Source organism: Ambystoma mexicanum, chromosome 12 (assembly GCF_040938575.1).
Source record: "Ambystoma mexicanum isolate Mex_15411 chromosome 12, UKY_AmexF1_1, whole genome shotgun sequence".
NCBI lineage: Eukaryota > Metazoa > Chordata > Amphibia > Caudata > Ambystomatidae > Ambystoma > Ambystoma mexicanum.
The window spans coordinates 386,078,510-386,092,713 of NC_090936.1; the positions used below are offsets into that span (position 1 = coordinate 386,078,510).

The 14,204-nt window shown below is 41.8% G+C and overlaps 1 protein-coding gene across 1 annotated transcript in view; it reads right to left on the bottom strand.

The window, feature by feature from the left end:
* Positions 1-14,204, bottom strand: part of LOC138514489 (platelet binding protein GspB-like) — a 1,350,980-nt gene that overhangs the window by 1,086,780 nt on the left and 249,996 nt on the right. The window lies entirely within an intron of this gene.

Consider the following 14,204-nt stretch of genomic DNA (forward strand, 5'->3'; position numbering starts at 1 on the left):
ACCTTTCAAACAACCAAGTTCCTTGCTCTGTTTTGTTTCTATCTTTTGTACAGACAAAACTTGATCGGGATGACTTGCATCTAATCTAATTTTCAATTCTGCCTGATCACTCTAGGAAAGAAGTTCACCTTCTTTATTTGCCACATATATAGTGCCCTTTGACTTCCTTCCCTTGAACTGGAACTCACCCTCAAAACTTCCTACGATTTCTATTGGCACATCTCCATAGGCATTTGCTCTCACTCCATCTTCCCAGAATGTGCAGCATTGACATTTTTCTTTCCACACCTGCACTGCTCAATGTATAATCGGCCCCACTATCTATTAACATGGGTACAGGCACTCATTGGACTGTTATCAGTGTATAAGGTTTAGATTTCTTCACCTTTCCTGTGATGGCATACACAGAGTTCACAACTTCTCTCCCCACTTCTCGATAATCATCATAATCATAACTTGCACTAACTTCATGGGCCTGAGCTTCAGCTCCTCCAAAATTGAAGTTACTACAACATCAGGCCAGATGCCCCTTCCTGCCGCATTTGCGACATACTATGTGAATAGCCAAACAGTCTTTGTCAAATGCTAGATGTGAAGCACTTCCACATCTGTAACACCCTCGGCCAAGCACTCCTCTGAACTCTTTCAAAGTCCCAACATCTCTAGAGAGAGGCCTCACATTCTTTGAGGGAACCCACTGTCGACCTACAACCCTGTTGCTAAAGTTCTTGTTCTCATTGTGATCCTCCAACCTCTTGTCAGATCTTTCATGTTTCTTCACAGTACTACTTGAAAACTGTCTTTGTGATTTGGAAACTTTGTGTATAACCCCATCATCCACTTTTAAGTCTCTGCAATGAACTACTTACATATTTCTAACACGCCCCCACTGAGTCCTGGGACTACAGCAGGGGGCAGTCACAGGACCAACATTTACATTTTGTCCCTATTAAAATCTATGGAAAGTAACTTGGTCTCACATTTCAAAGAGACAGACAGGGGGCATACCCATGACTACTCTAGGGACATCCTCTATGGTGAATGGAGAGGCACAGCTCAAACAAAACACTTCTCTGGTCAAGGCCAAACAACCCATATTGAGAAAGTGGGTGGTCCAACGTAAAATCACGTTGAACAAACTGGGGCACAGCAATAGGCAAAATGATTTTGCTGATTAGTTAACCAAATTCAAGAGTATCTTCCAAATTTTTTATAAGTTTCGCAAAAATAACAATAATGAACTTCAAAATTTACAATCTGTGTATTTTTATGTTTTTCAGGTGCATATATCATAAACAATTCAAAATCAAAAAAGGTCAAAGAAAGGTTTCTCAGTATAGAAGTGTTCAATTTTCCATTTCACATTCCCAAGGTAAAAACTTGTTCATTCCACAATACAGATCTTGTTCACATATTCAATTCATATGTTCCAAACTGTATTAGTCAGTTATTGTAATCCAATAATCTTGATAGGTATCGGTTGCTACTCCCTTGAGATGGGCAGAGAGTATGACCTCCTATCGTTAAACTACGCATTTTGGGCGTTACTCGCCCTTCTTCAGGTTTGAAAATATTGGATGTGTTTTCTTGTTACCTGTAAGAAATAAATAATGTGTCTCAATTACTAAATGTCTAAATTTCAGAATAGGTCAAGGGTATTCCTAATGTGTCTCAAACCAAATGTACTAACCTTAAAACTGGTCTCCTGGTCAAAGCTTTCAGCCCATATAAGTAAGACTTGATTTGATTGCTGTAAAATAATAATAGAATCAAATGTAACTTGCATAGTCCCTTTTTCAGAAGGATTGGAGGTGTGCAGAGGGATAAGGTGCTGTTCATAGCGCTGGGTCCCCCTGCACACCGCCTGGATTGTATCATTTGAGTAATTGGAACTGAGTGCAAAAAAGAAAGACTTAAAACTCACCAATCAGAGAGTATTTCTCAAATGGATTAAGGTTGTGTGTTCATCGCAGTGGGTATACTCCTGTAAAATGATTATAATGGGAGCTTTAGGTACTGTGCGACCTAGTATTCCTATTTTGTCATATAGTTCAAGTAAAGGATACCGCTGTGACCCTACCTTATTTTAATTGGAGGTGTATATCTCGAGTGTGAACTCGTTCTGCAAAAACACTTCTTGCAGTCATGCGGAGTGGCGTGCTGGGTGTCACTGATATTTCAAAAGTAGGAACCTTTGTGCTCCTAAAAGATATGAAGTACGAGTTTGAGGGTGTGGAGGTGCACTCTAACACACGTTTGTAGGTTCAATATAAAACAATGTATAACTTCAGTCAGGGTAAAGTAAAACTTCAAGGTGCTCCCGGTTGGTAGAGTGCTACCTCTACTAGATAAATGAGAAAGTGGGTGGTTCCACGTAAAGTCACATTGAACAAACTGATGCACATCAATAGGCAAAATGATTTTGCTGATTAGTTAACCAAATTCAAGAGTATATTCCACATTTTTTATAGGTTTCGCAAAAATAACAATAACAACCAATCCATATTGAAACAGAGGTGTTCCCCTTTAAAAAAACAAAGGTGCAAAGTCTGCATTTACCAGTGAGCGGTAAATAAATTATTTGCTCAAGTATTGGTGCCAGCAGAGGGAAATAAGCAATATGGACTCAGCATCCCTACTGAGGAAATAACCCAGTGAACAAAGAGCTCCCTTGTTCTCAGCAAGTGTTGGCTGTCTAAGGCTGAGAAACCCTCCAGCATACAAACCACACACTAGTGTTCTGAGAACGCTGCCTGTCAAACAAAGAAGGAATCTTTTGGAATTCCCACTTAAGCTGCAAAGCCACAGAAGACACAACTCTGCTTGAAAAGAGACTCATGCAAAAGTCAGCATATACCGGCTAGCAGGCTAATTAAATATTTCTTCAAGCACCGGTGCCAAAACAGGGAAATATGCAATATACAGTCTTGGGATCCCTGCTGTGGAAATAACCCATCATACAAAGTGTTTGCTTGCCCTCATTGAATGCTGGCTGTCTAAGGCCAATTAATTCTTATGGCACACAAACCACTCACACCTTCCCCACAAGGGTTGCCTGTCTTGGGCATTCAGAACACCAATATTAGATGCAGAGCCACAGGAGATAATACCCAGCATGAAAGGAGGCTCACACACACCAGATGCATGATACTTCCACTGAACAAACAGAAATCTCCCACTTCCCCTTCAAGGTGCAGAAGATTTAAAAGAACAATGCTCTCAATGTCAGCATTCTAGAAACAATAAAGTTCTATCCCTTGGCTTACCATACACTTCACTGATGACCGAAGTACATGCTGGGGAAATAATAATAATTTAGCATTTACATAGCGCTACAAACCCTTAGGAATCTGAGCACTGCTTATCATTACCCACAGTGTGTGGTGCTCATTTATCGACCTCGGAAAGATGAAAGGCTGAGTTTGGCCCTTCCGGGATTTGAACCTGCGTTGGCAGGCTCTGCACGGATGTCAAAGCGAGCGCTCTACTCGCTGTGCTATCAGACCTGCTACATGGGGGTGCCCTTGTAGACTCAGGCAATGCAAGAGGGTCTCCAGCGGGAGAGGAAGCCATCACTAAGACAACAGATAAACCAAATGGCTGCTGGACCAGAAATGACCTTGGGCCAGCCTCTACCTACTCGCGTAACATTCATCACATGTACTAATCACAAAAGATTCCAGGCCAGAATACACAAGTGCATACCTTTCCTTCCAAGCACCAACAAAGGGGTATGGAAACCAAACTGCAAAAAAGTCACCTGCTCAGTCTGAAGGTGTGGGTTGCTCCGGACAGATTGGTAGAAAGGAGATTGGAGAGGAATAGCGGGCCAAAGGATGACTGAGGAGAAAGGAGGTTGAAGAGGAGAATTTAATGTTAGGAGGAGAGAGAGTGATTAGAGGACTGAATGGGTTTTATAGAGAGGAGTGATGGATGTTGGAAGGAGAACAATATATTGTAGAGGAGGAAGTAAAATCCCAAGGGAATATTGAGGGTTGGAAGCAGAGATTTGAATTGGTGGAGGAGGGTTGACATATGGGGAGAAAGCTGTTGGAAGAAGAGGGTTGAGACCTGAAGGGGATATTATTGATGTGGAAGGTTACCATTTGGAGGAGTACCTGTTGGAGTAAGTGGCATAACATCTAGAGAGAGTTATAGGAGGTTGAAATGCACTCTCTGGAGTCATTAGAAGAGAAGGAGGGTTGCCAGGTAGAGAGTGTGTCAGTGAAGGCGGAAGGATATCTGAGGGATGGCTTAGTGAAGGAAGAAGAAGATAACCATCTAGAGTGGTGAGTGTATTTGTAAGAAGGATGGCAGTGCAGAGAGCCATTGGGCTTGAGGGGAAGATACCACTACTCTGCATAAGGAGGTGGAGGGAGGACAAGCGATCCATGTAGATCATCAGACAGGGGATGTTAAAGTGTACAAGGTCCAGGGGTGGACTTGGAACCAAAAGAGGCCCTGGATATGCTTTGCAAAGTGGCCCTATATTAAACAGTGTGAGTGATGGGTGACTGGGAAAGGGGGCAAGAGGATAACCACACAAGAAGCCCATAGGTTGGAGGCCCACCGGGAAATCTCCAGAGTTCCCTGTAGGCCAGACCACCAATGACCAGGTCAGTCGGTAGTGGGGGGATAAAGTAGGAAACTGTGTTATCACATCATGGGTTCACAGAATTTATAGTAGGAGTAGCCAAGATGTTAAACCATATTCACATAAATACTGCCTGATTATAAACATTGGCCTAAGCCATTTCGCATTTGTATTAAAAACCTATGCTTAACTAGACCTAGACAGAATTGACTTCACCGCCATATTGGAAAACCTCTGCCATTTTGATTCTGACTCTTGCTCTCTGTTCAGAAATGATTAACCATATTTTCAGCTGCCACAGCAGACTGACCTTTGAGCCTATGTGAACACTAGAGCTGCCAAGAACAGACTATTTGTTCTGTGCAAAGAGACCTTGTAGTCAGAATGGACTCTCATTCAAAGTGTTATCTATGTCTACAGACTCATCCTCCCTCAAACAGTGACATACAATGCAAAGTAACTAATGCTGTGAGTTTTGGAAGAAATCCTTTGTGCATTTCTTGGAAGAGGACTTATTCTAAAGCTCAAGAAACAAGAAAAGATCTACACAGCTGAATACAACTAAGTTTGCCAGCATGTTTAAGGAACCTTGGAGCTACAGTGAACTTCAATTCAAAGTGTTCTCTGCATCAATAGCATTAGCCATATACAAACATCAGAACTGAATGATAGACAAACTAAAACTATGTGCCTTAACAATAAACTATTGAATTTGTTTCTTGAAACTAGGATCAACCTAAGCTGGAGAACCAGCACCACCATTGAATCTTCAAGGATAGGACATGTCAAAAGTAAGTATATGCTAATATTGTTATATTTGTTATGTGAACTGGGCACACACCCAAATTTGTAACTTATTAGTTTGGAGAAGTGCTGGGCTATGACCAGGACTGTGTATAAATACTGCATGCTTTGTGATGACCAGCACTCACTCCCCTCATAGTGTTTGCTGCTACACACTGCGAGGCACTTGGGAGCCAGATAGCTATCTGCTTTGATATTTGAAACTGTACAGAATAAAGTTATATTCATAACTTTCACTTCGTGAATGGCGGATTCAATTTTTGGTGGTACTAAGCCTCGATATTCCTTGCTGATCTATCAAGGAGGTGAATGTTCTTGAGACCAATAAATTAGTTCATGGAGGTGGTCAAGAGAAGGGACGTTCAGCTGCCACCCGCGCCACTCTAGGCAGACATTGGCCCTCATTCCGAGGTTGGTGCTAGTCATGGCGCTGTTAGCGCCATGACTAGCACCAATACCGGTACCGGTACCGCCACCGACTTGGTGGTATGGGGACTTACCGGTCTATTCCGACCTTTGCAGGACCGGCAAGTCCCCATTTGAAAAGCCATTCCCCATTCCCATTTGAGCCTCCATATGGCTCAATGGGAAGGCGTCAATAACGGTACCGCAAATTGCGGTACCGTTATTGACCCCGGTATCCCTTTGCGGGTCCCTTCCATAACGCCTGGTAAAACCAGGCGTTAAGGGAGGGACCCGCAAAAGGACCTCGGAATAGGGCGCAAAGGGATTACCAGCACCGGTGTCATTACCGGTGCCCGGTATCCCTTTGCGCCCAGGTCATAATGACCCTCATTCTCACCTTGAAAGACCTTGCAGTAGCCTCACCAAAAGATAGTTCTGGAACAAGGTAAACCTGCAGCACAGAGACAAAGACTAGGGCCTTCTTCCAGACTGTGGGTTATAGCCACTGAGAGCCCAAAACATGAACTTGTAAGAGACTCTTCTGTCTTTCTAAATGGTAACTTTATTTTGGACACTTCACAACTTCTAATGAAGAAAGAAAGAAAGAAAGAAAGAAAGAAAGAAAGAAAGAAAGAAAGAAAGAAAGAAAGAAAGAAAGAAAGAAAGAAAGAAAGAAAGAAAGAGTGCGTGGGCACTCAGGAGGATGAAATGAAAGTGGGAACTCAGTTAGAAGGCATACAAGAAAAGGAGAAAGTAGAGCCAGAGCATTGAGTGGAGGGGAAGGTTCAAAGAAATAAGGACGATAAATGGGGGAAACAGAAAAGTGTGAAGGTGACAAAGACCCTCTCTCTGTAAGTTAGGAAGTGGTGGAAGGAAGTTAAGAAAGAGTAAAAAAAAAAAAAGTAAATGCACAGGACTCACACAAGAGTGGCAAACAGCACTGGGGAGAGCAAATGATGTAAATGTGGGGTGTAAACTAGAATAGATGCGCAATTCTCCGATTAATACAAACAGGTGACTTGCAGCAATATCAGCACAAAGAGGTACCCCCAATCCTCTCCAATGAACAATTACAAAGAGATTATGAAGAATCAAGTTGCCTTGAGGACGACCGATTGGTCGAAACACGTGTTGGCTGTGCAAGACCGTACTATTAAACGAAAAAGTGTCTGAACAGACTTATTTTTGAGACTCCAAGAGACTTTAAAATCCAGAAGGACTTTGCAAATCTTATTATTCGGGGTCCAAGCGTTGTTTGTCAGCACATAATCTCTGTAGCACTGGGGAGAGACCTGCCAAAAACAAGAACGTGTAAAGAAGTATCCCCAGAAATGGAAAGTGAGACAGAATTTAGGAATAGAAAAGAGACAACGGGCCTCATAACGACCCGGGCGGTAAGGGATTACCGGTACCGGTAAGGGTACCGGTACCGGTAATCCCTTACCGCCCTACCACGAGTTCCCTTTGCAGGTCTTCCCTTAACGCCTGGTTTTACCAGGCATTAAGGACAGGACCCGCAAAGGGACCTTAGAGCTAATAAGAGTACCGCAATTTGCGGTACCTTTATTAGCGCCTTCCCCATTCCCATTGAGCCCTATGGGGGCTCAAATGGGAATGGGGAAGGGCCCTGGTGAATGGGGAATTACTACCCCGCCAACCTTGGAATGGGGCAGTAATAGCTCCATTCACCAGGGCGGAGTCGGTAAGGATTTGGAGGCAGCCATGGCGCTAATAACGCCATGGCTACCTCCAACCTCGTAATGACCCTCAACATCTGACACAAGGGGGGAACAAAAAAACAAGAATCCAGGAAGAAAAACTGCCAAAGCGGAAGGTGGTTGCAAACAATAGAAAAACTAAATAACCCCCCTAAGAGAAAGAGGGGTACCAAATCCAGAATCTGTGAAGACATAGAGCCACAAATATATGCAGGAAACTGAAACATTCAAAAGGTAACCCAATCAGAATGACGGATACAGAGCCCAGAGACCAGGAAAGGAAACAGAGAAGATATCTGGAACAGAGCTGAGAAATAGCAGAAAATGGACCAATGACTGCTGGGGGGTCTGATGAAAATAACTTCACAGACAGAAGCAGTGAGAAATGGAATACTATGTGGAAACAACTTCTTAGAGGCAAGTCAAACACTGTGAAGTTGGTGGGATGCATAGGTGGCAAGAAGTGAGAATGTGACTAGACAGAGCTCATGGAGCGAGAGAGAGAGAAAGGGAGAAAGAGAGAGAGAGAGAGAGAGAGAGAGAGAGAGAGAGAGAGAGAGAGAGAGAGAGAGAATGAACTGATGCCTATGGGCGTGTTGCACGGTATACAATTGTGATAATAATAATAATACTAATGATAATAATAATAATAATAATAATAATAATAATAATAATAATAATAATAATAATAATAATAATAAAGAAAGAGAACGGGGAGAAAGCCAAAAGGCCTTGCTGGCCCAAGAACTGGAATGTCAGGGCCTGAAGACCAACTGAAAGGAAGCCCACAACATTGGTGCACACAGGCAGGGCAAGCATAGGGAGCTTTATTTGCATCATCCTGCTCTAATAAGGAATTGGTTGCTAAGCATTGGAACATTTTAAGATTAGATAAGGATCTGGAGCCCTTTTTGTCAGAAAAGCCCAAACTGACTTTTAATAGAGCACCAACTATCAAACAAAAAGTTAGTCCTTCCTTTCTGAACATCAATGATGATAAGAGCGATAAAAATTGGTTATGCACAAAAACTGTTTTTTTCAAATGTGGATCTTGTAACCACTGTAGATGTGCACACACCAATTGTGATACTTTCAGTGACATGACTGGTAGAACCATTCGCATCAATGCTTTCATAAATTGTAAATCTTGCTATTTAGTGTATGCTATCATATGCGTATGTGGAAAGCTATATGTGGGTAGCACCATATGACAGCTGAGAATCTGGATTAGAGAACATCTGGCAAGTCTAAGAAACCCTGAATCGAAAACACCACTTGCCATACATTGGCAGGAACAGCATCAGTTAGATAACAAAGAAGATATATGCTTCATTGGTCTTATTAAAACCACTGTGGGTAAGAGAGGTGGAAATATGAAATTAAAGCTAAGGCAATAAGAGAGCAAACTTATCTGCCATCTCAGATGTACTACAATTGGCCTCAACTGTGACCATGAAATGCATGTGTTCCTATGAGTCTGATTTTATTCTCTGACGCATAACCATAGGGATTCACATATTTCAAAATGTTTTATTTATTTCTCAAATTGTATCCATTTGACCAGCACAAATGATCACTTTTCAAAGATAAATATATACATATATATTACTCACAGTCTTATCTTCTGATCGTTGAGCAGCAATGCACATTTCATTTGATATTTCAGTATATATCCTATCTCACATATCCTATCTCACACTGCCTATTCCTAAGTACTACCAGTTTATTGCTACTCTTATTGAATAACTTGCTGACTTTTTTTGACTGGGATTCTTTTTTGGGACTTACTGCTAATTCCTTATGTTACAATCTTCTCAATAGCAATGTATTTCTTTGGTTAACCGATCGTGGAATTTAATTTTGTTTACCTCTGGTGGCACGTGGACGTTTGTGTAGCCAGACGTCCGCCGCACCTTGACGTAGCTTTGTTTTCATCTGACGTCACGCACAACATTGCGCATGACGTCTTCATGTCTCTTGGCTCCATCTTAGATCAGATCACTTATGGCGTTCCGTGTGATGGTCCTATCGCCAGGAACAACAGCCTTGAACTGCAGCTGTCTTTTAGCACTATACGATTATTGCCACTTTTATTTAATAACTTCCTCATTTTTGACTGAGTTTCTTTATTGGTACTTACTGCTAATTTTAAATGTCACAATCTTCTCAATAGTAATGTATTTCTCTGGTTTATTATTCAAGGCTTTTCACTTTGTTTACCTCTGAGGGTATGTGTGTAGCCAGACGTCTGCTGCACCGTGACGTAGCTTTGGTTACATATGACATCATGCACAACGTTGCGCATGACGTCATCACGTTTCTTGGATCCATCTTAGGTTAGTTCGTTTATGGCGTTCCGTGTGATGGTACTAACGCCATGAACACAGCCATGAACTGCAGCAGGGATTGATCCCACTGACTATACTTCAGGTATCATAGAACTATATTCTTCTCACTTAATTTGCAGTGATATACCGTTACCAAATTGGTTCATTTCAATCATATTACATAGCTTGTGTTTTTTTTACTTTTGTTCAGGCATCACGCCTTCATCATATAAATCTCTGGCATTTTGAATTTTGTGAGTCTCTTTGAAGACATCAAAAAGGACTAATCCTCAGAATAATCTGATATCTTAACATCATATTTCACGCTCAAGTATACTGTCATAGGTGCAACCTAATTGTATTTGACTTTGTCACTTAAAAAATCCCCCTTATCGGAGATAGTTTTTCCCTTTCTTTTTCTTTTTCTTCTGGGAGCACTAAAATTTACTTTCCAGTTATTGTGTCATTTGTGATAAATATTTTTTAGACAACAGCTTTCCGACATCTAATCGCTAACAACAAATCAGTACGGGATATCATAACTTCAGGATTGGAACTATCAAATCTTTACGAGCAGTAAGCGGGCTATGGCTCCTATCTATTTTTATAGATCTAATCAGTGAGCATGAGGCCGTAGGCACCTCACTATTATGCTGTTCAGATGATTTTTTCATAAAGAGATCACTTTGTGCTGTTATAGTGGTATTAAACAATACATTATATAACTATATGATAATGAAACTTTTGAGTAAATCTCTAGCAAATGTAATTGGCTACTGCACATTTGTTATGCAAATATGGGATACCATAGTCACAAGGCTCATTTTGTGCCCTTTCTTCTCTGTGTTCCTTTTTTATGTCACTATGGATTTTTCCCTAAAATTACACTGGTTTTGCAATGGATCTTTCTACATTCCGAACCCATCCCCTCTGATACGACCGGTCACATATCAACATATGGTATGTTTTGCTTCCTTCATCTTCCTTTTTTCATATACTACATTGGCCCATTACCTTATTTGTTTTGTGTTCTATATGGGTCTATGCTTTATTATGATTTGCTTTATGTTGTATCAAATAACATGTCTGTGATATGTAACTGCATGCTATTGTACATTATTGATTACCAGCCTTGAGGACGGCCAATTGGGTCGAAACACGTGTCGGCTGATCTAAGGACAATAAATACAAATTCTAAAAGTTTTTTTTTTGAGGGCACCATATTTTGAAACCATTTGATATTGCTTCATTATCTCATTATACCCATCCCACTTGTAGAGCGCAGGTCACCCTCCCAAATACTTGATACCTTATGTTAAAAATAATCCAAACTTAGTGGGAAGTTTGTTGGGACCTGGGGCAACCGGCTGCCACCTTCAACAAAATTGTACAGCGTTCGACATGCCAAAAGTGGAGACGAGCGCATAACCACTAGATCGTTCCCCCAAACCTTTTTCTGGAAAGAATATAAGGCTGGAAGTTAGCCTATGTTTTTGACTTTCGTGAGGAGGGGTTTCCAGAGGTCTGGTGTAAGAAAGGTAGAGGAGCAGAAGCAGGAGGCAGCAGATGGCAGTGGGGAATTGACGGATTGAGTTGGCTTGAGATTAGAGGATGCAAGGCGTGGAGTAAAGCAAGATGGAATTGGCAAAATAACAGTTGTTGTGTTGAGGCACCTACACACACACGCAAACACAGAAGCACACACACTGTTCTTTACATACAATCACCTATCATATCATCTTCACTCGTAATGCCACTTCAATTCTCTACCTCACCAAAATTGGTCCATCCAGTTATAAAACCATTTAATCCTTCCTGTTGACAGATGGTGGGCAAAAATGCAAGTGTAACAAAAGTATAGCAGAACCATAGACCCTGAAAACAGACACCTACATTCACATCTGAAACTTTATTGCAATCTTTTAGATTCAATTTGTCTGTCACTTTGTTATTAGCCTAGACTTTTAAAAAGACGCCTTGCTAAAATCATGTCCGTAGCATCAAACTGAGACCCCTGAAGAAAGCATCTATTGAGAATTTTCCTGATGTAGTCTTCTCCCAGTAGTAAACCACAACAACGAGGTCAAGCCAGAGACACTGCTACTGGAACTACAACAGGAAACAGTAATACCTTTGGCTGTTCTCACTCAGTATTAACCAAAAAACAATTCAGTGACCAAGGAGAGCAAAAAAATTGTTTGACTTAGACTTGCCATGTCTAAAAAGGGAGGGACGACTACCAGAATGTAGATGGCGTGTGCCCAGCATAGACAAATGTAAATTGGCTCAAATGATACATGCAAGGGATACCAAAATGCAGTATTAAGAAGGAAAAAGGAATGCTACTTACGCTGGATCTTTGAAAACAGTCCTGAATAAGCTAACAGGACCTCTGAAATATTCAAATCTTCCAATAAACATACCAACCTTATTAATTTCTCGGCCCCCCACTCAGAAAATTGTCAATGGTATTTCAACCTTTTTCCATGAGAAGATCAAGATCACAGATACTGAACACAAAATAAAAAAACTGCACCACTTGGCACCACTGCCTGTTGAAAGTCTCAAAAATCAATACTACATTTAACCAAATTTCCTACATCACAGAAATAGTGCTGATCAAGACAGTAAAAGCAAGCAAGAACTAAACATATCCCAGACTTGGAAGCCTAATCAAACTGGCATTACAAGTAATCACATGTTTTATTTATTTAATGCATTTGTGTAACGGTCAAACCCTTGGGTAACACAGCGTTTGTTACAAGGAGCAAGTTACCAAAGTTGTCGGAGATCACTCATACTTGTTGAAAATCTTTGTACACATTTTCTGAAAACATTTTAAGATTGTTCATTTCTAATATCTGTGGGAAGGGTGTTCCAGAGTGTGGGTGCAGTAACCTTGAAGCTAGAGCCTCCAGCCCTTTTGCTCTTAAGCCAGGGGTGACCAAGCAGATGCTGGATCTGAGTACTCGACTTGGTGGTTTCTGGGAGAGGGTGTCATTGGGATAGGTGGACGCTACTTTGTAAATGCACTTGTGTGTGAGCGACAGGGTTTTGAAATTGATGTGTGCTTTAGCTAGGAGCCAGTGGACCTTTCATCTGATGGCAGACACATGGTCAGAACGCTTGAGTCCAAGGGCTGCTATGCAATAGTTGTAATTTGGCTAGGTTGGCGGCTGGCGTGCCCATGCGAAGTACATTGCAGTAGTCCAACTTTGAGAGGTTGAGAACACGAGCGAGCGTGAGGCAGTTGTTGGGAGTCAGGAATTGTCTGCTCAGTGATATAAGCCATGAGGTGTCGGCTGTGACAGATGACAGAGCCTTTATGTGTTTTGTCAAGGTTAGTTCTGCTTCTAAATGTACTCACTGGGTTTTTGCCTGCTTTAAGACAGGTATGGTAGGACCATCTATGCTGAGAGAGGTGAAGGAAGGATGAAGGTTTTAGAGGTGGTACGGAGAGCCAACGATGAGAAGCTCAGTTTTTTCATCGTTCAAGCACAACTTGTGTGTGGCCATCCAATTTTGTATGGTGCTGTAAGGGGTGTTGATGGTGTTGGTGTCTTGGGTGAAGTTGCCTGTGATAGGGAAGATTTGGGTGTCATCTGCAAAGTTAGTGTAGATGACACCCAACTAGTCAAGGAGGTCGAAGAGAGGTTTAGTATATGTGTTATATGGTGTGGGTGAGAGGCATGATCCATGTGGTACACCTAGTGCAGCGGGGGTCGGGTCTTCGGTGGCCTCCTCGATGAAGATTCTTTTGGTCCGGTCACTAAGGAAGGAATGTATCCAGGCGGTGGCATCAGGAGAGAAGTGGAACTGCTGTTTGGGGTGCTGACAAAGGGTACTGTGGGTGACTAGGTCGAAGGCTGCAGACAAGTCGAGTAGTAGGAGAATGCCTATTTGACCTGAGTCCCTAATGGCATCCATTTGATTTTTTAGGTCCAGGAGAGCTGTTTCTGTACTGCTTCGGTCGGAGGCCTGATTGCCTCCTTCCAAGCAGGTGATTGAGCTCTAGGTAGTGCTGTACTTGTGTGTAAGCCACTCGGTCTAGTATCTTGAAGAGAAAGTGGACCATTGTGATGGAGCGGTGGTTGGTAGGTATGGCAGGGTCGAGGTATGTTTTTTCTCTACCGATGTGGCAGAGTTCTATTAAAATCAAAATTGCTCCACTTACAGCTCAAATGAAATTCATTCTCCACAGGCATTGCAAATGTTCACTCACACACTAATAGACTTCTATGTCATGAAAGTGGAGGCGATCATACTTTATGGTTTGGACCTCTGTCTCTTGGATATTGGAACAATTATGAATAAGCTCCAAGGTCACATCTGGAAAACCGTGCTGGACTTTCCATG